Raw genomic sequence first — 27,114 nt, 5'->3', positions numbered from 1 at the left:
TTGTGATAAGGCAAAGACATAGCACGTGTACACTTCCTCTATCTCTCCCTCTCAGAATTACGAGGCTGTGTGAAAGTCAGCCATGCAGAACCAGTGGTTAAACCTGATCCTCCATCTGACTGGAACATAATGTACAGAAACAGGGCTTTGTCCAGTCTGCTCACATGACAGGACAGCCAATGAGAGTGAAGAGACACAGTCAGGTTTTGTGTTCATCTGGGGGAAAAAACAGCAGCTGTGGGACCACATTTGACTGCAGGGTGTGTAAACTGATTTCTGATCTGTCGGGGGTGACGCTCAGTTATTTTTATATCACAGTCAACTTTGTTCTTCCATGCTGCCTTGTTTACGATTTGTTGACAGTGATGCACTCAAGGAGTGAGGAGTAACCGAGGTCAAGTTCATGCATAACTTGAGGCTAAGGTCACAAAATACTTCAGTTGTATAATGTACTACACAGCGTTTTGAGATATAATGAACGGTGCAAACATGAAGGCCATCATTATCATTATATATCTGATATCTAATCTATCTGTATCTCATGATGATATGTTAATATGTAAGTAAAAATGTATTTTTACTCATTAAAGAAGCAAACAAGCCGTGATGATGGATCCAGACAAACCAGGCTACTCGTTGTAGCAGCCATGCACAACCATTCCCTACTATTACCATACTGAACCATAGCAGCTCTCTAAAGGCGTTGTACCTCATCAACTAGCTACCAATAAGCCATTTCAGGCTATCAACTAAGTTAGAGTAACTAGCTTGTTTAACTATCTTAGATGGCATGCCTGCTGGCGAGGTTGGTAGACTTCAGAGAAGCAAAGCAATAACTAAATGTACTGAATAAGACTCATTCCTTTGAAATATTTTTACCTAGATTTTAGATTTATGTAGTTTCTTTAAAAAAAATAGAACCACAGTCAGGAGGATACAGACAGCTCAAGATGTATGCTTAGATATGCAGAAAAATACACATTTTTTTATATACAGAATTAAACATGATGATTATAGCTCTTGATTGCAGGAAAAAGCTGTTTCATGTGTTTGAAAAATACAAAATTCTTCAAAGTTCTCACGTACTTTGTAGCCCGACCACATCCACAGGCACACTGTGACAGAGCCTGAGTTAGCTGAAGTCAGGCTTGTGTCACCACAAACCTGCAGTCATAGAGGCCCATAAGAGCCCCTGAGGCCATAGGAGCAGCACACATGCATCTCTCCAAGGCTCAAGTGTGCCAAACTGACCCAGTAGGATTTGATGGCCTTGTTTTCGTGTAATGTACTTTGACATATTTACATCTGGTTTCATGGACAGACAGAAAATGGACGAGGCGATAGGCAATCATTCTGGCTGTATATGTATTCAAGACAAAAATCATTTTAGGGGATGAAGATTGATTCATTGTTTGAGCATGACTTGTTTGACCTTTTTCAATGGAGATTGCTGGAGAAATCATGTTCACAGAAACCAAACATATGTATTTTTTATTACGAGTGAAATTCGATCCATCTGGGTCGGTGAATCCAGCTCAGAGCAGATCTGTCTAAGTCTGGTCATTGTTTGATCAAAATAGTAAAAATGGTAAGCACTTTTCCTATGGTCCAATGAGAGTGAGCAGAGATTGGAAAGTGTGAGTGAGAGAATCTGTTGCAGCTTCAGTCCGAGAGCGTTTAGGTGGTGTAGCAGGCTCCAGTGCAGTGGATATCACTTATCAGCCCTGCACAGATAACACGGCTTCTGCTTGGTGCATTTTCAACCTGTCCACCGTCTAGTTTGTTGGAGGACAGTCAGTCTTATCATGTCAGCCAACTAGTTCCCTTCTCAATAACTGATGTCCAGACCGTATTTCTAAAGAGAATTGAAATGGTATACAGTATGATAAGGAAAAAACAACTATTTTTAGCTTCTGTAAGAGACTATAGGAGAGAAGGTGTGAGGGGTGGTGGGAGTCTCTTGGGCCGCAACGTAATTGCCAGCTGATGATAGAAAGGTCAGCGGCAAGTTGAACGATAGCAGCATGTAGAGAACACACTGACCCAGATAGACCCCTACCCTTCCCCTCTAGTCTGTCACTGAGTGGAATGGACTTGAGGCCTTCCACCCCGCCCTGTCCACACCCCTATTCCCCCATTTGTCTCCCAAATGGAGATTGTGCTCCGTTCTTCATCTAGCCTGAGGCTGTGTTATTCCCTGCATTTCTCTACCAAGCTGTTGATTCAGCTCTGACACAGATGCTTGTGTTGTTGTTGCAAAATTATTTTCCACTTTCCGCCTTTACTTCTGCATGAAAATAAATCCGTCCATTAGTTTAGCAGAGGGTGAACGAGAGTCATCTATATCTATATCTATATCTACACCACGTTGATAGCCTGAAACATCAGTCCCATGACTACTGTATGCTATACTTCCGCTCTGCCCTTTTCCCTTCATTCAGCCTGCTTGACCTTTCCCCCATTCTAGTCTATTCTCCAAATCTTTTTGACATTGAAAACAGCGTTGTTTACATCGGGCTCTTCCCTCGGCGTGTCTTTGTTTACTTACCGATACAGACTGACGTCAGAGAGCGGGATAACACTTTCTCCCTGGGGACGACTTTAAAAGGATGAAGTTTCAGAGGCAAAAAGGACAAAATCCACAGAGATGGTTTTGTTCCCTTTCTCAGACCTGCAATATAAATTGCAGCCCGCGTGATGAAACAACAGCAAAAGAGAGATGACCCCATACTGACCCTCGTTGGATACCGTAGTGACTCTGATTGTCAGATAGTATGCCAGAGATGATGTGACAGACTGGGGCCGTCACATAAGCTCTAACATCTGTTTAGTCTTGGACCTTCTAGATTATTCAAATGCATTTGACTCCGATGTGGTTGTCTTATTTTTGGAGTTCTGTAATGCCTTTGACACAATTGAACATGAATTTCTCTTTAGGTCACTTAAACTGTTTGGCTTAGGGGAAAATTTTATCAAAGTCATTTGCATGTTATAGAAAGATATAGATTGTTCTGTGTTACTAAACCTTAATACATCCAAAAGAGTCAGCATCAACAGAAGTGTACAACATGGATGCCCAAATTCACAATTTGTATTCATTTTGGTTGTGGAACTTCTATCTCTAGTTATTCTGAATAATGCAAACATGTATGGCTTAACCATTTTTAACAAAGAAATCAAAATTTCCCAACTGGCTGATGATACTACTCTTTTTTTAAGAGACAAAGTCCCGCTCGCCCATGCCCTTAATGCTATCACTGCCTTCTCTATTGCATCAGGATTCAAACGGAATGTTTCTAAATGACGAAATCTTATGTTTACATGACTGATGATAAAGAAATAGAAAATATTCCTGTAAAGGACTGCGTTAAATATTTAGGAATACATCTGTCAAAAAAAAACACTTAGTCAGACAACGTAGAGTTTCTCTTTAAAAATTAAGAAAACAAAAAATATATTTAATAATTGGCTACAAAGGGGATCTTTCTATACTTGGGAGAGTACTTCTGTCCAAGGCAGAGGGACTGTCTCGCTCTGTGTACCCCTCAGTATCTTTATTTGTAAATCCCTCTACTTATAAAGAGATCAACGAGACCTTTCTTGACTTCATCTGGAAAAACAAGTCTCACAAACTAAAAAAAGTCAGTTCTCTCTTTAATAAAAGAGCTGGAGGCGGTCTGGAAGTGTTGGATTTTGTTGACATAAATAACACTTTCAAGATCAACTGGTTGAAAAGATGTTTGATCAATACTGATTCAGCATGGTATTTCATTCCAGATAACGTGTTTAATAAGTTGGGAGGTCTTACATTTTTACTGAAATGTAACTATACTCCTGAAAGATTAACCGCTAAATTGGCTAGGTTTCACCAAAAAGCTTAATTGGCCTTGAAAATATGTTTCCTGCACAATTTTTCCCCACATAAAGCTCTTTTGTGGAATAATTCAGACATAACTGTAAGGAATAAGTCATTGTTCTACCCCAGCTGGCATGAGAGGAATATTGACTTTGTTCTTGATGTTTTTGACAATAAGGGTAATATTCTCACATGTGACAATTTATAACATTGAAAGAGTTTCCAATACCTTTCAGAGAGTTTATTTCTGTGATCAAAGCCGTTCCCAGTGGTCTAACTTCACTAATGAAAACTAATCTTAGCTTTGGTAATGATCACAAAGCTTATCCAGATTGGAAGGCGAGGGCTTACTTGAGAAATCTTGTTCTAATAAATATATAAGACAAGTTCTTCATTCCCAAAACCAATTTCCACAGAGAGGAACATTTTTCTGGAACATGTTAATTCCTGAAATTGTCTGGAAAAATGCATGGTTAAGGCCTTACAAATATTGTATACCAAGCAAATTTAAGGAAGTGCACTTTAAAATTCTACATAAGATATATCCATGTTACTCTATGTTGTCCAAATATGTGACTATTGATGATGTTTGTGTTTTCTGTGAAAAATAAGGTGAGAGTCTGACTCAGAATTTTGGGAAAACCTTGCAGAATAATTTTTTACCATTATGAACACTACCCATGTTTTTGACATGAAGGTTATACAGTGCCTTGCGAAAGTATTCGGCCCCCTTGAACTTTTCAACCTTTTGCCACATTTCAGGCTTCAAACATAAATATATAAAACTGTATTTTTTGTGAAGAATCAACAACAAGTGGGACACAATCATGAAGTGGAACGACATTTATTGGATATTTCAAACTTTTTTAACAAATCAAAATCTGAAAAATTGGGCGTGCAAAATTATTCAGCCCCTTAAGTTAATACTTTGTAGCGCCACCTTTTGCTGCGATTACAGCTGTAAGTCGCTTGGGGTATGTCTCTATCAGTTTTGCACATCGAGAGACTGACATTTTTTCCCATTCCTCCTTGCAAAACAGCTCGAGCTCAGTGAGGTTGGATGGAGAGCATTTGTGAACAGCAGTTTTCAGTTCTTTCCACAGATTCTCGATTGGATTCAGGTCTGGACTTTGACTTGGCCATTCTAACACCTGGATATGTTTATTTTTGAACCATTCCATTGTAGATTTTGCTTTATGTTTTGTATCATTGTCTTGTTGGAAGACAAATCTCCGTCCCAGTCTCAGGTCTTTTGCAGACTCCATCAGGTTTTCTTCCAGAATGGTCCTGTATTTGGCTCCATCCATCTTCCCATCAATTTTAACCATCTTCCCTGTCCCTGCTGAAGAAAAGCAGGCCCAAACCATGATGCTGCCACCACCATGTTTGACAGTGGGGATGGTGTGTTCAGCTGTGTTGCTTTTACGCCAAACATAAAGTTTTGCATTGTTGCCAAAAAGTTCAATTTTGGTTTCATCTGACCAGAGCACCTTCTTCCACATGTTTGGTGTGTCTCCCAGGTGGCTTGTGGCAAACTTTAAATGACACTTTTTATGGATATCTTTAAGAGATGGCTTTCTTCTTGCCACTCTTCCATAAAGGCCAGATTTGTGCAATATACGACTGATTGTTGTCCTATGGACAGAGTCTCCCACCTCAGCTGTAGATCTCTGCAGTTCATCCAGAGTGATCATGGGCCTCTTGGCTGCATCTCTGATCAGTCTTCTCCTTGTATGAGCTGAAAGTTTAGAGGGACGGCCAGGTCTTGGTAGATTTGCAGTGGTCTGATACTCCTTCCATTTCAATATTATCGCTTGCACAGTGCTCCTTGGGATGTTTAAAGCTTGGGAAATCTTTTTGTATCCAAATCCGGCTTTAAACTTCTTCACAACAGTATCTCGGACCTGCCTGGTGTGTTCCTTGTTCTTCATGATGCTCTCTGCGCTTTTAACGGACCTCTGAGACTATCACAGTGCAGGTGCATTTATACGGAGACTTGATTACACACAGGTGGATTGTATTTATCATCATTAGTCATTTAGGTCAACATTGGATCATTCAGAGATCCTCACTGAACTTCTGGAGAGAGTTTGCTGCACTGAAAGTAAAGGGGCTGAATAATTTTGCACGCCCAATTTTTCAGTTTTTGATTTGTTAAAAAAGTTTGAAATATCCAATAAAGGTCATTCCACTTCATGATTGTGTCCCACTTGTTGTTGATTCTTCACAAAAAAATACAGTTTTATATCTTTATGTTTGAAGCCTGAAATGTGGCAAAAGGTCGCAAAGTTCAAGGGGGCCGAATACTTTCGCAAGGCACTGTAATATGTTACTATTGCAATGATAACAAGACCATTGAAATGATTGTGATTTCTTTTATTCTTGTTGCCAAATACTTTATACACAAACAACAAATCCAGAATTCTATACCAAAATTACACATTTTTTTGATTGAATTTAATTATCTTGTTAAAACATTATCCCTAGTGATCTTCCTGAATCATTATAATGGGATTTTTTCAGAGTGAATACAATTGCACTAGAATTGTTGATTTTTTTATTTTATAGATATTTCTTGTATGTTTTAGTATTTTCTTGTTAATACCTGTGTTTTGTTTTGTTAGACATGTTTGATGTGGCAATTTTTGTATCATGAATAAAAATTTATTCTAAAAAATATATATATAATTCATATATATATATATATTTGACAGACCTCTATGATCTTTCAGTGATAGTGTGAGACAGCAGCAAACAGAGTGTGTGGTTCAGTGGAATAGGTCAAAAGTATTTTGTTTCATATCTCCATTTTGCTTCATGTTTATGTTTCTCTTCACAAATCCCTTTTCAGTGCACTTGAATTGAAATCAGGTCAAAAAAATATTAAAATGATGCAAAACAAGGGCCAAGGCAGTTGCACTGTTACACTTATGCAGAAGCGATCACATTGTACACATGTACAGGCACTAATTAGTGGTTCAAAAGTGTATCACATTAATACGAATGCTTGGTGTCATCAGTCATCCCATTTGTGACAGTTCACTCATAACTCATACTGTAGTAGGTAGCCTGGCAGGTAGGAGTGTTGGGCCAGAAACCGAAAGGTTGCTGAATCGAATCCCCAAGCTGACAAGGTAATAATCTGTTGTTCTGCCTCTGAGCAAGGCAGTTAACCCAGTGTTCCCCAGGCGCCAATCATGTGGATGTCGATTTAAGGCAGCCCCTCGCACCTCTCTGATTCAGAAGGAAGAAACATTTTGTCATGTTCTGACCATAGTTCTTTTGTGTTTTCTTTTTTTTAGTGTTGGTCAGGACGTGAGCTGAGTGGGCATTCTATGTTGTGTGTCTAGTTTTCCCGTTTCTATGTTTGGCCTGATATGGTTCTCAATCAGAGGCAGGTGTTAGTCATTGTCTCTGATTGGGAACCATATTTAGGTAGCCTGTTTGGTGTTGGGTTTTGTGGGTGGTTGTCTTCTGTCTTTGTGTGTCTTCATCAGACAGAACTGTTTCGTAGTTTTTTTTTTCCACATTTGTTGTTTTGTATTTTGTAGTGTTCATGTTTATCGTCTTTATTAAACATGATGAACACTAAACACACTGCGCTTTGGTCCTCTCCTTCATCCACAGAAGAAAGCCGTTACAGAACCACCCACCAACCAAGGACCAAGCGGCGTGGTAACAGGCAGCAGCAGCAGCAGAAGGAGAGGCAGCGATATCAGGACTCCTGGAAGATGTTTTGAACGGCAAGGGTTGCTACACATGGGAGGAGATCCTGGCTGGAAAGGATCGCCTGCCATGGGAACAGGTGGAGGCAGCTAGGAGAGCAGAGGCAGCCGGAGAGAGGAGCCAGCGATATGAGGGAACACGGCTGGCAAGGAAGCCCGAGAGGCAGCCCCAAAAAATTATTGGGGAGGCACAGGGAGAGTGTGGCACAGGGAGAGTGTGGCAGAGTCAGGAGTCAGACCTGAGCCAACTCCCCCTGTTTACCGTAAGGAGCCAAGGAGGAAACCAGAACCAGAGCCAGTGTTGAAGGTGAGCGAAGCAGAGACGGTGAAGGAGTTAATGGGGAAATTGGAGGAGAGAGTTATGAGGGAGGTGCTGTTTTGGTGCATGAGGCACAACATTCGCCCGACGGAGAGTGTCGGGGATTTGATGGCACCTGGGTCAGCTCTCCATACTCGTCCTGAGGTGCGTGCTAGTCATCTGGTGAAGACTGTGCCAGCCTCACGCACCAGGCCTCCTGTGCACCTCCCTAGCCCTGCATGTCCTGTGCCAGCTCAGCGCTACAGTGCTCCTAGAAGTGCTAACCGTGGCGGGCGTTGTACTGGTCAGGCACCGTGTTATGCAGTGGAACGCACTGTGTCCCCAGTACGCGTGCTTAGCCCGGTGCGCTACATCCCAGCTCCCCACATCTGCCGGGCTAGGTTGAAGATCCAGCCAGGGCGGATGGTGCCAGCCCTGCTCTCAAGATCTCCAGTACGCCTTCACGATCCGGTCCATCCAGTGCCACCTCCACGCAACAGCCCTCCGGTGGCAGGCTGTCTCTCCGTCCTTTGTCTACAGGTGCTCCTGCCTGTCTAGAGCTACTAGAGTCTCCCGCCTGTCCATAGCTGCTACAGTCTCACGCCTGTCCAGAGTTTCTAGAGTCTCCCGCCTGTCCAGAGCTTCTAGAGTCTCCCGCCTGTCCAGAGCTTCTAGAGTCTCCCGTCTGTCCAGAGCTTCTAGAGTCTCCCGTCTGTCCAGAGCTTCTAGAGTCTCCCGTCTGTCCAGAGCTTCTAGAGTCTCCCGTCTGTCCAGAGCTTCTAGAGTCTCCCGTCTGTCCAGAGCTTCTAGTCTCCCGTCTGTCCAGAGCTGCTAGAGTCTCCCGTCTGTCCAGAGCTGCTAGAGTCTCCCGTCTGTCCAGAGCTGCTAGAGTCTCCCGTCTGTCCAGAGCTGCTAGAGTCTCCCGTCTGTCCAGAGCTGCTAGAGTCTCCCGTCTGTCCAGAGCTGCTAGAGTCTCCGGCCTGTCCAGAGCTGCTAGAGTCTCCGGCCTGTCCAGAGCTGCTAGAGTCTCCGGCCTGTCCAGAGCTGCTAGAGTCTCCGGCCTGTCCAGAGCTGCTAGAGTCTCCGGCCTGTCCAGAGCTGCTAGAGTCTCCGGCCTGTCCAGAGCTGCTAGAGAAAGACTATGGTGGTGTGGGGTCCATGTCCGGCGCCAGAGCCGCCACCGTGGACAGATTCCCACCCTGTAATTGATGCTTCATGCAAAGACCAAAAAAAATAGCATTGAGCTAAATGACATGAACCCCAGGGTTGAATCATGACGTCAACCCCAAGGTTGAATCATGACGTCAGTGATCTTCAGGTCAGAGCTCTAAAAAGAGGCCAGAGTTCCCGACTTGGAATTTCGAGTTGGATGACCGTTCAAAACGTATTTTCCCCGTTTTTTTCAGAGTTCCCAGTTGTCTTGAATTTACTGAAGTCTGAGATTTCCCAGTTCTAAGTTTCCTGTTGTTTTGAATGCAGCAGAAGTCATGCTGGATTTACAGCATGGCCAATGTATTCAACCTTTTCTGGCCCATGGTGTTGAATGTCTATCCTTTAAATTTTTTTAAAAAAAATAAAAATTGTTTTGAATTTTTACCCCTTTTTCTCCCCAATTTCGTGGTATCCAATTGTTGTAGTAGCTACTATCTTGTCTCATCGCTACAACTCCCGTACGGGCTCGGGAGAGACGAAGGTTGAAAGTCATGCGTCCTCCAATACACAACCCAACCAGCCACACTACTTCTCTATGGCAGCACCCAATGGGCTTGAATTTACATGCTCTACCCACACATTTTGCGGTGACGTAGTGTCTTCATCAGTGACAGAACACTGAGCCAATTAAGGCGCAACTAGAGAACATTACCAACCCCTATGCTACGTATTTCCCACTGGCTGCCCCACCACCACAGAAAGCACTGAGCTATGTTGAAACACCTGTATTTTGGAGCTGCCTTACTTATGTATGCGGCTTTATTAACTTAAGGATTTTATATTTTTTTTACATTGTTTGTAAACTGATGTGTGACACGTATCAATGCCAAAATAACATGCAAAACAACAACATGCCTCACCTGGCCCGAATGACGGGTCGCCACAGGATACGTTTGTGACACAAAATGAATCCTGGGGGAAATGTAACATCCAAGAATATAGGTAGCATACTAATGACACGAGAGATGACCCAGGCAAAAATGACCACCGCTGAGGACTTCCTTAGGGTGTGACGATTCCACATAGGAAACATGCTGGACAAACAGCGGTCAACACTGATGATGGTGGGATGTTGCTCAACAGGTAGATGAAGCCGATTAAAAGAAGCAAATTTGCACATACCATCAGACCAAGCAGACCCAATACGGAGGGAGCTAAAAGCATTGTCTAAAAGTATAATTTCGAACAAAAGAAAGGCACAGCAAGTGAAGTCAGAAATGGCCAGACTATGCCTACTGGATCTGACTGATCATCGTGCTGATTTGCGTCACAAACAAATATTTTGGAAGCTGATTTGCAGATTCTCTTCTATAACTCCGTCCCTAGTTATTGTTGCTATCATCAGTCAACTCCTGCAAGTTGTTTGCGGAAGAGGGAGCAAGGTATTGAAAGCTACCGTTAGCTAACAAGCTAGCAGCTAATTCCGTGGCTATATACATTATGTAGCTTGCTAACTAGCTAGCAACTCATTTGTTACTGTATCCTCTGACCTAATAGTTCCAGCACCTTGCTCTGTTATTTACCAGGCGAATAAGCTAGCAAGTTGTGTGTTTATTTAGATACCTGCAGCTATTTACAACCTTCTCTAAACACATCAATGGCTATGCATATATGGCAAGTATCAAGCTGTGTGTATTTGTCAACATTTTAAGGGATGAGTGGATGGAAATAACCTACATAACCTACAATCATTCTGTCCGTACACATTAAAATACTTTTTTTTTGGCACACAGTGACTGTGTGTGTGGGAGAGAGGGAGAAGGACCCCTTTGGCCATTAGTCTCTGAGTTCTTCCTTGGTAAGACAGTCTTCTCAAATACTGCTGGTTGTCACCTCTTCCAGTGTGCGTCATCAGGGTGTCAGCAGTTAGGAAGCCCACCTGCCAGCTCTGCCCCTCTAGAAATTGAGAGGCATAATGGCCGATAGCAGTGTTTATTAGTTCATTGATTTGTCATGCCCGTGCCATATCAATCAGCCTGCACAATGAAACAAATTATTTGATTAGTGATCTGTGATAGAGCACTACATGTAGCACAGTTATTCTTGTCCTTATAGTCACTGGTGTTCAAGAAACATGTTGCAATTAATACAAAGTGTTCAACTAGGTTTCCTTAACTATGGTTTCCAACATACAATCGGCAGAACTTCACTGAAGAGCAACAACATTTTTTCATTTTAATCCTATTTGCAGAATACCTCATTGAACATGTTACTAGTTTCTGGTCACAAAGTGGCATTGTATATTTGACTGAACACAGTTTAGCAATAATGGATAAGTCTGCCCTCTTCTTCCTCATCAGTACAGTTAGAAACATTAGTAGTAGTATTGGGGACAAATATTTGATGGTGGGCAGCATGGTCAGCAGCATCTGGAAGACAGGAGGGGGCAGCGTCTGCTGGAGGAGCTGCTGGGGTTGTCCGCACACAGCAATGCCATTGGTCAGCTGAACAACTACCTTCTCATAGTGTTTGAACACAAACAGATTAGTTAGGAACGCTGTTAGGTCTGGAGCAAATGAACAAACAGTGCCTTCAGAAAGTATTCAGACCCTTTGACTTTGTCCACATTTTGTTACGTTACAGCCTTATTCTAAAATTGATTAAATAACACAAAAAACGTCAGCAAACTACACATAATACCCCATAATGACAAAGTGAAAACAGTTTTTTAGAATTTTTGCAAATGTATTACAATTAAAAAACAGAAATACCTTATTTACATAAGTATTCAGACTCTTTGCTATGAGACTCAAAATTGAGCTCAGGTGCATCTTGTTTCCATCATCCTTGATGATCATCCTTGAGATGTTTCTACATCTTGATTGTAGTTGATGGTACATTCAATTGATTGGACATGATTTGGAAAGGCACACACCTGTCTATATAAGGTCCCACAGTTGACAGTGCATGTCAGAGCAAAAACCAAGCCTCGAAGTCAAAGGAATTGTCCGTAGAGCTCCGAGACAGGATTGTGACAAGGCACAGATCTGGGGAAGGGCACCAAAACATTTCTGCAGCATTGAAGGTCCCCAAGAACACAGTGTCCTCCATCATTCTTAAATGGAAGAAGTTTGGAACCACCAAGACTCTTCCTAGAGCTGGCCCGCCTGGCCAAACTGAGCAATCGGGGGAGAAGGGCCTTGGTCAGGGAGGGGACCAAGAACCTGATGGTCAGTTTGACAGAGCTCTAGAGTTCCCCTGTGGAGACGGGAGAACCTTCCAGAAAGCCAACCTTCTCTGCAGCACTGCACCAATCAGGCCTTTATGGTAGAGTGGCCAGACGGAAGCCTCTCCTCAGTAAACGGCATATGACAGAGCACTTGGAGTTTGCCAAAAGGCAAAGGACTCTCAGAACATGAGAAACAAGATTATCTGGTCTGATGAAACCAAGATTGAACTCTTTGGCCTGAATGCCAAGCGTCATGTCTGGAGGAAACCTGGCACCATCCCTACAGTGAAGCATGGTGATGTATTTTAGCGTCAGGGACTCGGAGACTATTCAGGATCGAGGCAAAGATGCATGGAGCAAAGTACAGAGAGATCCTTGATGAAAACCTGCTCCAGGAGGCTCAGGACCTCAGACTGGGGCAAAGGTTCACCTTCCAACAAGACAATGATCCTAAGCACACAGCACACAGCTAGGACAACGCAGGAGTGACTTCGGGACAAGTCTCTGAAAGTCCTTGAGTGGCCCAGCAAGAGCCCGGACTTAAACCCGATCAGACATCTCTGGAGAAACTTGAAAATAGCTGTGCAGCAATGCTCCCCATCCAACCTGACAGAGCTGGAGAGGATCTGCAGAAAAGAATGTGAGAAACTCCCCAAACACAGGTGTGCCAAGCTTGTAGCGTCATACCCAAGAAGACTTGAGGTTGTAATTGCTGCCAAAGGTGCTTCAACAAAGTACTGAGTAAAGGGTCTGAATACTTATGTAAATGTGATATAAAAAAAATGTTGAGTAAACATTTCTAAAAACCTGTTTTTGCTTTGTCATTATGGGGTATTGTGTGTAGATTGATGAGGGAAAAAAACAATTTAATACATTTTAGAATAAGGCTGTAACCTAACAAATGTGGAAAAAGTAATGGACTCTGAATACTTTCTGAAGGCACTGTATGTACCATAGAAAAAGCTTTTCATCCAAAAACCAATTGTAGCTTTAAAATATCACAACAGGAAAAGGAGACTGGATCATAATAATTCCAGTCCATATCATAGAACAGCCCCCTTTCAGGCTATGGTACTGTCCCCACTGTTGACAATTGACCATATTTACTGGTATCTAAACAAAAGCTTGATTTGCAACAAACAAAATGTCACATACAATAACTTAGTGGGGGAGGGTGGGACTACAATATGAATATAATTCAATTTAAATTAAACATAAGAGTAGTCCTTATTTTGGAATATCGCTTTAATCTTCAGTACAGGACTGGGCATAGAGGTGGTTGAGAGAGCACACGAGGGCTACGTCCCAATTCCCCACCCTTCTCCCTAACCAATAATTGACCAATGAGAACAGAGCTATGGAATTAGCCGGAACTAGAAGAGGAGCGTCTCTCTTCTCCGTCTCTACCATGAACATTTTATTCGACAGTAAAGTTTAAAAGCTTTTTGTGCCTTATGTTATAGTTTTTTTTAAATCAGAAGTTGTGTTGTTTAATTGTGACTAGGGGGCAGTATTTTCATTTTTGGGAAAACAAAATGATATTTTGTCAGGACAAGATGCTAGAATATGCATATAATTGACAGTTTAGGATATAAAACACTCTAAAGTTTCCAAAACTGTAAAAATATTGTCTGTGAGTATAACAGAACTGATGTTGCAGGCGAAAGCCTGAGAAAAATCCAATCCGGAAGTGCCTCATGTTTTGAAAGCGCTGCGTTCCAATGAGTCCCTATTGAGCAGTGAATGGGCTATCAACCAGATTACTCTTTCTCCGTATTCCCGAAGGTGTCTACAGCATTGTGACGTAGTTTTACGCATTTATGTTGAAGAATACCCGTAAGCTGCTACATTGCGCAAGTGGTCACCTGATGCTCCCAGAGAGATTCTCCGTAAAATACACACACACACACACACACACACGTAGCCATTACTCCAATCGGTCCTACTGAAAAACGAATTGTCCCGATGGATATATTATCGAATAGATATTTGAAAAACACCTTGAGGATTGATTATAAACAACGTTTGCCATGTTTCTGTCGATATTATGGAGCTAATTTGGAATATTTTTCGACGTTTTCATGACTGCAATTTCCGTTCGATTTCTCAGCCAAATGTGAAGAACAAACAGAGCTATTTCGCCTACAAAAATAATACATTTGCTATCTAACTGGGAGTCTCGTGAGTGAAAACATCCGAAGCTCATCAAAGGTAAACGATTTAATTTGATTGCTTTTCTGATTTCCGTGACCAAGTTACCTGCTGCTAGCTGGACAAAATGCTATGCTAGGCTATCGATAAACTTACACAAATGCTTGTCTAGCTTTGGCTGTAAAGCATATTTTGAAAATCTGAGATGACAGGGTGATTAACAAAAGGCTAAGATGTGTCTCAATATATTTAATTTGTGATTTTCATGAATAGGAATATTTTCTAGGAATATTTATGTCCGTTGCGTTATGCTAATTAGTGTCAGGCGATGATTACGCTCCCTCATGCGGGATGGGGAGTCATTAGAGGCTAATACTTTCGATTGGCTTATATAGCACTAGCAGGTTAGATCGGGTCATTAGGTTCAGTGCAGTACACTACGTTAGTACAGTTAGCTAAGAACTTACAGTACCAGTAGCTAGCTGCTTATTCTGACAGGTTGCCTCATCATCATCAAAAAAGTCTATTGGCTGACATATTTCCATTCCAGGCTGAAATCATAAAGTGTGATTTTATAGTAGGCCTATGTTTTGTCACACACAAGCTAGCTAACGTTAGCTACCTTGAAATTACTAACAAACGTTACTGTAGCTAGCTAGCTGTTGACATTGAATACAAATGCAGTTACTTATGCAACGTGCGTGTGTTTGTGGTACTATCCCACTTATTTCCACAGCAGACATGAAGTGGCCCATCTTAAAAAAAGTGTCAGATGGGAGCCTTGTCCTGAAACCCACCAGCATCTACAGATGCGTCATTGAGAGCATCCTTGAGAGCAGCCTGTCTGGCTGCATCACCGCCTGGCAAGGCAGCTGCTCCCCGGAAGATCACCAAGGACTTCGGCCATGGCCTGTTCTCTCACCAGCAGGCTCAACCTGCTGTTCACCTGCACATTAAGATATTATTTCCACTGACTCTCTATTACAGTATTGCTTCTGTCCCTCTCCTTGCCCCAACGTGGGCTCAAACTAGGCACTCTCTAAACACACACACACACACACACACACACACACACACACACACACACACACACACACACACACACACACACACAGAAGAACCAACCCACACATGTTATGTCCTTCTATCCTCGTGGGAACATCAAATTAATTTCTATTCAACATCCTATTTTCCCTAACCCTTACCTTAAAGAGCCACTGATCACGATGATTGGCACTTGTGTTTTTCTGTTGCTCATTCGAAAAACGAGATTTCAGTCTTAGAGGTGTGTTTCCTGACCAATTCCGTGTTTGGTTAATGATGTGTGTCCCCCATGAGACAATGTAGAATCGGAAGCCTATTTCACTTCCTCAAAATCCCAAGAATGAATCTAAGATCTAAATGAATCTAAATCTGTAATAAATGTTGACGTTTTTAAGAGGATGTTTTTTTAATACATTTTTATCTAACTAAGGTGTTTGGTGCAATATTTCTCAAGCAAAAAAATGCTTACGTAAACAGTTAGAGCTGCTGGACAGGTCTGTCTCACAGTCTATGCTATTGGACAGAGTGGACACACCACTCTCTCTCTCCGTGGCAAATGGACATCATCAAATCAAAACCCAATCTCCATTTACCCGTTGTGACGCACGGATGTTCCAAACTCACTTTTAGGCCAGACTGACTTCATGACAAAAAATATTCTCTTTACACTTTGTAGAAAACTTTGTCACACAACACAATGCCACAGATGTCTCAAGTTTTGAGGGAGCATCCAATTGGCATGCTGACTGTAGGAATGTTGACCAGAGCTGTTTCCAGATAATCGAATGTACATTTTTCTACCGTAAGCCACCTCCAACATAATCGTAACAGATTTCAGTGGGCAAATGCTCACCTTCAATGGCCACTGGCATGCTGGAAAAGTGTGCTCTTCAAGGATGAATCCCAGTTTCAACTGTACCGGACAGATGGCAGACAGCGTGTATGGCGTTGTGTGGGTGAGCGGTTTGTTGATGTCAACGTTGTGAACAGAGTGCCCCATGGTGGCGTGGGGTTATGGAATGGGCAGGCATAAGCTATGGACAACGAACACAATTGCATTTTATCAATGGCCATTTGAATGCACAGAGATCCTGAGGCCCATTGTCGTGCCATTCATCCGCCATCAACTCATGTTTCAGCATGATAATGCACGGTCCCATGTCGCAAGGATCTGTACACGATTCCTGGAAGCTGAAAATGTCCCAGTTATTCCATGCCTGGCATACTCCCGAGACATGTCACCTATTGAGCACGTTTGAGATGCTCTGGGTCGACGTGTACGACAGAGGTGGCAACCCAGCGACGAGGCACACTTGCTCATTGAACATGAGATATAGTTCAGCCTTTACAGGAAGCAGACCTTCAAGTGGGTGGTTAGAAATACTCTGTGATATGATGGGTATTTTGTGGCAACGATCTAGGGAGAATCTGCCTCTCAGCCCCCTAGTAGTGACACGAAAAAACATGCTGCCAATCAGTTGACTTTCAAGGAGTACTTGGAGGCCCCACCCCACCTGCAAGCACCCAGTCCACATCTCTACCCGCATCAGTCCTACACTCCTGTATGGGCTACTACAATTACAAAGTATTGAATGCTCAACCTCGACCGATTAAATATATCCTTGGGGCATTCATGTGCTCATGAGAAGTGGAAAACTTGGAAGTGGGAAGTCGTAAATCCGACATGATTGTTGGATTTACAGTGATGATTTTGGCATGGAATTTAAATTATGCTAAACTAGGGGAACTTTAACTAACATCGCTTTTTGGTTTGACGTTGTGTGTTTTTCAAGTGCATGCGCATACGCCCAGATGTGTGTGTGTGTGTGTGTGTGTGTGTGTGCGTGTGTGTGATCAACACTATATGTGTATATGCTTGGGTGTGTGTTTTGATGTGTTCTGTGTACACTCCTTAGTGTTCTGGGAAACGATTGCGAAGGTCAATTTCCAATCACTCCAACTGTGGAACTGATTGAAAGCAGGTGTTGGTCTGAGCCCCAATACCACTGAGACCTGCTGGAGCGGAAAACAGAGTGAGGCAATGCCTGAAAAGCAGAAACAGAAAAACAACATTAGCAAGTGTTTTTCATCAATGTTTCTCCAAGCAGGGACATAAACACATACTGTACAAACACACTTATCAAGAGCGGAGAAAGGGAGATGTGGACAAAGAATGTGTGAGCCCGTACCCATCGGTGTGGTAAGAGAGCCAAAAGCACAAACAGAGCACATGGCGCTGAGGGAGGAGAGAGAGGAAGGGGAAGCGTGTGTGTGCATCGGGTTGTTGAGAGAAGGGGAGGGCATTGGTGGTGGCGGTGGAGTGTGCGGTGTCACACTGCACTGGCTCACTCCGGTTTAGACTGCTTTTAGCTGGCCCTGTGCCACGACGACGTTGCGAGGTTAGTGCAGGGGTGGCGGTGGGGTTACTTAGCGCCTCGTCTGCCCTTTGCATGTCAGACAAAATGCAGGGACCCGGCGTTGACAGACGCAGCAGGTGTATGTCTGTGTGTCTGTCTGTTTCACAGTACGCTGAGTCCATAGTCTAAGGAACCACTCTGGGTGATGAGTCACAGCATGCCAGGGAGGAAACTGTCCCACACACATTTGAAATATTTATTTGAACCCACCAATCAAATTTACATTAAAAAGGATCCAAACATTTCAAAGGTCCTTGTATGCATGACACTCAAGTGTACAGAACACTCCTTCTCTAAACAACTAGGCTGCCCACGACAGCTGAAACAGAGCAGTACCTAGCCAGCCGCTTTGCCCTAGTTTCTGTGTACATGGCCCCAGACTGCCAAATATCAGAGCCACCAGCTTGCACCTAGACCCGAGGCTGTCCAAGCATGCCGCGAGGGGCTGGTATTTAAGAAGCTTGTCGGCTAAGGCCTGCTCCATGTAGTCGTCAAATGAGCAGCTCACTTCCAAAATGAGCCCCTCCTCCCACAACAACAACATCTGGCATATATGGGCCACAGGAAAACACATCAAAACCATCTTCCTCTTACACAACAATGTTTATGGATGTGTGCTGTTAGTGAGACTCTCTGTCTCACCTCGCTGGCTATGAGGTCGACAACCCGGTTATGTCTAGCAATGTACAAATCCAATCCATTACATTTTACTCATGAAGATCACAAAATGGAGCATGGTTTGCAGGGTACCAGAGTGCTAGATTATATTTTGTTAGTAGAACTTGCAGCCTTAACAGTAAAGGTGAGAATGTCCTCCGCAACGGCAGTATTCTGGTACATGGAATGGGAGTGGTCAGCACAGTCTCGAGCAGCAGTTTCCCCTGCAGCCTCAGGACAGTCCAGTGTGGCAGTTGCTGCATCCGTCTGATACCAAGGAGTGTTGTCCTGGATGAGATGTTCCATCATGGGTGACAGAAACCTCCACAGCAACACAGGGATCTGCCACAACTGCATCAGAGACTGACTCAGTTTGCATATCAGTCCGTATCCATCTGAGCGCCACTCCGGTCCAGTTGTGCAGGTTGTTGAGGTCTGGCCAGTCTGAGCCGACTCCAAAGCCCGCAGCACGAGTGTTCAATTTTCCATTGGCCTTTCTCCATTGCCCTCAGTGTCCCACACGCACGCACGCGCGCACACACACACACACACACACACACACACACACACACACACGTACACAGTGCTTTAGTCGTAGTTCCTCATTCCGTATTTGAGATCCCCCAAAGCCAGTTTTTCTGCTTTTGCAAAACAACAAGATGTTCTAGGAGACATAAGAATAGGACAACCACAATGTTACACAGTACAACTAAATTAAATGTTGCATGCAAACCATTGTTCGCACGACACTTGACCTAGTTCTATATTCGTTTTGAGCCCCCCCCCCCCCCCCCAACGTTCAACAATGAGATGGAGGAGAGTTTCTGATTTAAATTGCCCCAAGAGGCTTTTTAGATCAGATACGGTGTCCAAATCAATGAAGTTATATCCCATTTGGAAGATACCGTCTGAGCTGTGTCAAATCCCAGAGTATGCGACACCTCTCTACACACATAGTTTTCGGGCAAACACATCTCTACCATCTCTACCCAATGCCAGAGGCAGCATATACAATAGAACCAGTGCTCTGTATACTCTGGAGACACACCGGCCAGACACATGGCACTGAACAGGAGCCATTTCTACCGCTGTGCCTGGGTTACACAGTGTAGAGGATCTTTGGATGGTTTGGCGGACAGTCAAACCCCCCCACAGGATTGTCTTGAGGTCTGTGAATGGGGGGCTTGTGAGAGAAGGGTCCCCTGAGGAGGGGGGTGGGGGATCACTCACACAGCTGTTCAACTCAAATAGCGCCTGCTGGAACAATATTGAGTGTCGTTTGGGGAATCCTGTTGGAAGTTAGTGTGTTTTGCTTGGACTGAACAGTGTAAGGAGCAGCGAGGAGGGATGCTCAACTGTTGTTCGTTGTTTTTGGTTTGCTACAAAGGACTTTTGAGGTAGAGGAAGAAAACACGCAGTTTTGTTTCAATTTCAGTTTATCAACTTCAAACCGGTTCAGAAGAAACAATATAAAATAATTCCCCCAAAAGTATCAAAATGGACGATCTTGTTCAATGCTATTATATGTATGATAAGTCAAGCTTACGAGATCAGGACAGTTTGTTTCGGGAAGCTATGCTACATTTGGAATGTCCCTATTTTTTTATTTTTTATTTCACCGGGTAGGCCAGTTGAGAACAAATTCTCAGTTACAACTGCGACCTGGCCAAGATAAAGCAAAGCAGTGCGATAAAAAACAACAATACAGAGTTACACATAGGATAAACAAAAGTACAGTCAATAACACAATAGGAAAATCTATATACAGCGTGTGCAAATGGAGTAGGGAGGTAAGGCAATAAATAGGCCAATAGTGGCGAAGTAATTACAATTTAGCAAATTAACACTGGAGTGATAGATGTGCAGAAGATGATGTGTAAGTAGAAATACTGGTGTGCAAAAGAGCAAAAAAGTAAATAAAAACAATATGGGGATGAGGTAGGTAGTTGTATGGGCTATTTACAGATGGGCTATGTACAGCTGCAGCGATCGGTAAGCTGCTCAGATAGCTGATGCTTAAAATTAGTGAGGGAGATATAAGTCTCCAACTTCAGCGATGTTTGCAATTCGTTCCAGTCATTGGCAGCAGAGAACTGGAAGGAAAGGCAGCCAAAGGAGGTGTTGGCTTTGGGGATGACCAGTGAGATATACCTGCTGGAGCGCGTGCTATGGGTGGGTGTTGTAACGGTGACCAGTGGGCTGAGATAAGGAGGAGCTTTACCTAGCAAAGACTTATAGATGACCTGGAGCCAGTGAGTCTGGCGACAAATATGTAGCGAGGGCCAGCCAACGAGAGCATACATGTCGCAGTGGTGGGTGGTATATGGGGCTTTGGTGACCAAATGGATGGCACTGTGATAGACTGCATCCAGTTTGCTGAGTATACCGGGTTTGGCTGGGGTAGACCGTCATTGTAAATAAGAATTTGTTCTTAACTGACTTGCCTAGTTAAATAAAGGTTAAATGTAAAATATATATACAGTGCCTTGCGAAAGTATTCGGCCCCCTTGAACTTTGCGACCTTTTGCCACATTTCAGGCTTCAAACATAAAGATATAAAACTGTATTTTTTTGTGAAGAATCAACAACAAGTGGGACACAATCATGAAGTGGAACGACATTTATTGGATATTTCAAACTTTTTTAACAAATCAAAAACTGAAAAATTGGGCGTGCAAAATTATTCAGCCCCCTTAAGTTAATACTTTGTAGCACCACCTTTTGCTGCGATTACAGCTGTAAGTCGCTTGGGGTATGTCTCTATCAGTTTTGCACTTTGAGAGACTGAACATTTTTTCCATTCCTCCTTGCAAAACAGCTCGAGCTCAGTGAGGTTGGATGGAGAGCATTTGTGAACAGCAGTTTTCAGTTCTTTCCACAGATTCTCGATTGGATTCAGGTCTGGACTTTGACTTGGCCATTCTAACACCTGGATATGTTTATTTTTGAACCATTCCATTGTAGATTTTGCTTTATGTTTTGGATCATTGTCTTGTTGGAAGACAAATCTCCGTCCCAGTCTCAGGTCTTTTGCAGACTCCATCAGGTTTTCTTCCAGAATGGTCCTGTATTTGGCTCCATCCATCTTCCCATCAATTTTAACCATCTTCCCTGTCCCTGCTGAAGAAAAGCAGGCCCAAACCATGATGCTGCCACCACCATGTTTGACAGTGGGGATGGTGTGTTCAGCTGTGTTGCTTTTACGCCAAACATAAAGTTTTGCATTGTTGCCAAAAAGTTCAATTTTGGTTTCATCTGACCAGAGCACCTTCTTCCACATGTTTGGTGTGTCTCCCAGGTGGCTTGTGGCAAACTTTAAACAACACTTTTTATGGATATCTTTAAGAAATGGCTTTCTTCTTGCCACTCTTCCATAAAGGCCAGATTTGTGCAATATACGACTGATTGTTGTCCTATGGACAGAGTCTCCCACCTCAGCTGTAGATCTCTGCAGTTCATCCAGAGTGATCATGGGCCTCTTGGCTGCATCTCTGATCAGTCTTCTCCTTGTATGAGCTGAAAGTTTAGAGGGACGGCCGGGCCTTGGTAGATTTGCAGTGGTCTGATACTCCTTCCATTTCAATATTATCGCTTGCACAGTGCTCCTTGGGATGTTTAAAGCTTGGGAAATATTTTTGTATCCAAATCCGGCTTTAAACTTCTTCACAACAGTATCTCGGACCTGCCTGGTTCTTTCCTTGTTCTTCATGATGCTCTCTGCACTTTTAACGGACCTCTGAGACTATCACAGTGCAGGTGCATTTATACGGAGACTTGATTACACACAGGTGGATTGTATTTATCATCATTAGTCATTTAGGTCAACATTAGATCATTCAGAGATCCTCACTGAACTTCTGGAGAGAGTTTGCTGCACTGAAAGTAAAGTGGCTGAATAATTTTGCACGCCCAATTTTTCAGTTTTTGATTTGTTAAAAAAGTTTGAAATATCCAATAAATGTCGTTCCACTTCATGATTGTGTCCCACTTGTTGTTGATTCTTTTCAGTTTTATATCTTTATGTTTGAAGCCTGAAATGTGGCAAAAGGTTGCAAAGTTCAAGGGGGCCGAATACTTTCGCAAGGCACTGTATATATATATCTTCTGTCTCAAACCAAACGTGAACATTGGTTATTGTGCCAAAATAGAAAACAAGTAGCCATCATTTACTTTCAGAACACCAAGTCAGATCAGGCCATATCTAGCTACACCCATTACATCTGAGAGGGGAGGGTGAGGGGAATGTACTGTCTTAGAGTTGTTCCCTTTTTTGGATGGTGTGTGTGTGTGTGTGTGTGTGTGTGTGTGTGTGTGTGTGTGTGTGTGTGTGTGTGTGTGTGTGTGTGTGTGTGTGTGTGTTGGGGGGGGGTGGGGAGTAAATAAAATCCTCCTTCAGTTATGCAATGGAAAAACTAAAGACTTTTTGCTCTGGCTGCTTCTTAAGGTGGTACTGAGTTTCTGGAGTAGATATACTCGGCAGGGTAGCCTAGTGGTTAGAGCGTTGGACTAGTAACCGGAAGGTTGCAAGTTCAATCCCTCGATCTGTCGTTCTGCCCTTGAACAGGCAGTTAACCCACTGTTCCTAGGCCGTCATTGAAAACAAGAATTTGTTCTTCACTGACTTGCCTAGTTAAATAAAGGTAAAATTAAATATAGACCATTTACACTGGTCTGGAAGGGCATTTACACTGGTCTGGAAGGGCATTTCACTGGTCTGGAGGGGCATTTACACTGGTCTGGTGGGGCATTTACACTTGTCTTGAAGGGCATTTACACTGGTCTGGTGGGGCATTTACACTGGTCTGGTGGGGCATTTACACTGGTCTGGTGGGGCATTTACACTTGTCTTGAAGGGCATTTACACTGGTCTGGTGGGGCATTTACACTGGTCTGGAAGGGCATTTACACTGGTCTGCCTGGTAGCATGGCTCTTTGGTCACGGGTTATAAAACCTCTGAATCGGCATGAATGGAGTCTCTGGACTGGAATCCTCCTCAGTGCAGTGAAGCTCTTGGCTGAGTTATGAGGTGAGGCCAAAGGTCATGACCTGTCCCTTAACACAGCCTCCTCCAGTGGCCTGACTGAATCCAACAACTTTCCCCTGTATTCTTGAGCCATATAAACCAGAAACAGAAGTCGTCTACAACGTGTTCTACCCCCCTCTAGTTCGCCTCAAAAACAGTTTGCCGCTATGAGTACTCCATGCCATCTCTGGGCTATCATTACCATGTAAAAAAGCTTTGCATTCTCTACCAAGAAGTGTGTATGTGAATTCCATGGAATAAATCTATATACATGCATGCGGCTTCCTCACCTGTGGGATCGTCTGAGACCCGGACAGCTGATGAAACGAAGGAGTATTTCTGTCTGTAATTAACCCCTTTTGTGGGGAAAAACTCATTGTGATTGGTTGGGCCTGGCTCCCTAGTGGGTGGGCCTGTCTCCCAAGTGGGAGGGCCTATGCTCTCCCTGACCCACCCATGGCTGCGCCCCTGCCCAGTCATGTGAAATCCATAGATTAGCGTCTAATGAATTTATTTTAAATTGACTGACTTCCTTATACGACCTGTAACTCAGTAAAATGGTTGAAATTGTTGCGTGTTGCGTTTATATTTTTGTTCAGTGTACATGCATATGTTGACACAAGCGTGTGTACTCCGATTTACATACTGGCACCTTATTGTTGAAATGACCTGACGGAGATCCTAGTGGGATTGAAAATGTTGTCATTTGTGCGTCTTAATAAGTCACTGGGAAACGTTACAGAGATAACGAACATGACTTCTTTCATGATATTTATTGTTAACCCCTCTGTGTTTGGTTGCCGCGTCAACGAGTCCAGAGATAAATCACATATCAACTCTTGTGAATTCAAGAATCGATGAATGAACATCATGGAACGGAAATCAAACTGGACGTCTGATAATGGCCCGGAAAAACGAATTAGATCTCTATCGCCACTTGATAGCCTGAGGTGACTGGAATGGAAATAAATCGGAGTCCGTCTCCGGTGATGACAGCGGACTGAGTTGGCGAGTCCTGTTTGGACACTGTCCTCCCCAGGGTCCACAAATAGTGACACTCGTCTGACTCTCAGTGTGTTGACTTGTTCTGTGGCCTGTTCCATCCTGTGACTCAGGGCAAGCATAAGCACAGGGTAAGCATATGATCCAATAAGCATCATAAGCATCCGCTTGACAATTAGAAGAGTAGAATACAGGAGTTAAAATGTGGTTGGCATTAGCAGTTTTCCTCTTGTTCAATAAGCCTATGTCAGTTAACCTTTATTGAATTGCTAGGTGAATTAGTCTAGCAAGCTATCTAAACTTTGTAGTAATCCTGGTAAAATTTGTGACCAGGCACGCAGAGCACGTGTCCAGGGGCCCTGACCTCCAGGGGCCCTGACCTCCAGGAGGCCCCCATTAATTTTGTTTTTCACTCTCACCCATATATTGTATGAACATGGCATAAGTCATGGCAAAATGTATAGAATTGCAGGGAATTTGCTTTAAAACTGCAAAATGTTGTCCGACTCATGGCTCATTCCCTAAAGGATCGGCACCGGAACTGCTGTGACTGTCTGAGGTGGGTGTCTGTAGCATAACTGTCTGTAGTGGGAAGCAACTTGCACCAGCCTGATCCTGTCCCTGACTTTCAGATACATCGTCTGATTCCCGCCACTCAATCTATGGATTTCATAACGTCAGCTGTCATCATGTCTTAGTCGGTACTGGGCTGTAAAAATGTGATTTATGTCTCATTTATTCTGATGTTATGCCAAATGCCTTTTCTATTGATGACTTTGTTCTGAAATAAATATAATTTAATTTTAATTTTTATTCCATTTTTATTTACTAATTATTGCCCTCAAAATATAACAGAAAGAAACAGTTGTGTCATATCCTTGCTTGCCAAAGACGTAGTCTCTCGACACCTGCAAATATGGTCAGGATGAGAAATTCATTTCCTGGACTGGGCAAACTTGATATCCGTGCTGATGATCATGTTGCCCTGATTCAGATCTTGAGCGTAAATTGGCCGTAAATAGCCACCTGATCAAATCAAATCAAATCAAATGTATTTATATAGCCCTTCGTACATCAGCTGATATCTCAAAGGGCTGTACAGAAACCCAGCCTAAAACCCCAAACAGCAAGCAATGCAGGTGTAGAAGCACGGTGGCTAGGAAAAACTCCCTAGAAAGGCCAAAATCTAGGAAGAAACCTAGAGAGGAACCAGGCTATGTGGGGTGGCCAGTCCTCTTCTGGCTGTGCCGGGTGGAGATTATAACAGAACATGGCCAAGATGTTCAAATGTTCATAAATGACCAGCATGGTCAAATAATAATAAGGCAGAACAGTTGAAACTGGAGCAGCAGCACGGCCAGGTGGACTGGGGACAGCAAGGAGTCATCATGTCAGGTAGTCCTGAGGCATGGTCCTAGGGCTCAGGTCCTCCGAGAGAGAGAAAGAGAGAATTAGAGAGAGCACGCTTAAATTCACACAGGACACCGAATAGGACAGGAGAAGTACTCCAGATATAACAAACTGACCCTAGCCCCCCGACACATAAACTACTGCAGTATAAATACTGGAGGCTGAGACAGGAGGGGTCAGGAGACACTGTGGCCCCATCCGAGGACACCCCCGGACAGGGCCAAAGGTCATGACTCCCAAACCAAACGAAGCCACATCATGGGCAAGCAAGAGGGGCTACTTCAAACCACCTCATCTCCTCCCCACCATAACCATGATCCACATACGGTGTACCCACTACCCGGTACATATTGCTCTTCTGAGATTAGGTATGCACAGATATGTACTCATGTCATCAAGTATGCGCGCGCGCCTGATAATAATTTACAGGTATGACATATCCATGACACCTCCTGACTACTTCATGTAACTTCATGGCGTAAACACCTATCCTGCTGCGCCCCGATCCCCACGCATCACTCCATCAACATTGTTGTACTGTTGTACGGTTGGGAGATAGATTGGGAGATAGATCCTCTTTCACTTTCCAGGAATGTGTACCCGGGTCCTGTTCCAGAAGACAGAATGTGACTGGGTGCTTGAGGAAAAGTTCAGCCAGTCCTCTCTTGAGTCAGAGAGAAAAGAGAGAGGGGGGAGATAAGGAGAGTGAGAGGGAGAGCGGGAGGAGCGGGAGGGAACTGGAATAGCCCTTAGAGGTGGCGCGCGCTGGTTCAGACCGGTTCCTGTTTCCCCCCTTCCCTTCACAGACATGTAAATACAGATCTGGCCTGCCGCCAGCATTAGTCACCTTTTTGTCTTGAGAAAGAGGGGTGGAGGGAGGGAGGGAGATACTGACAGAGAAAGAGAGATAAGTGGAGAGATGCAAAGGAGACTCAAATGAAAAGAGAGAGAGAGCGACAGAGGGGGGGGCAGAGAGGGGGACTGAGAGAGAGAGAGAGGGACAGAGAGAGAGAGAGAGAGAGAGAGGGACAGAGAGAGAGAGAGAGAGAGAGAGAGAGAGAAAGAGAGAGAGAGAGAGAGAGAGAGAGAGAGAGAGCGGGGGAGAGAGGGACACAGAGAGGGAGGGAGACAGAGAGAGAGATATGTTGT

This window comes from Oncorhynchus mykiss, chromosome 5 (assembly GCF_013265735.2).
Source record: "Oncorhynchus mykiss isolate Arlee chromosome 5, USDA_OmykA_1.1, whole genome shotgun sequence".
Taxonomy (NCBI): Eukaryota; Metazoa; Chordata; class Actinopteri; order Salmoniformes; family Salmonidae; genus Oncorhynchus; species Oncorhynchus mykiss.
The sequence above is the reverse complement of the archived record's forward strand: the minus strand, read 5'-3'. Positions refer to the sequence as shown.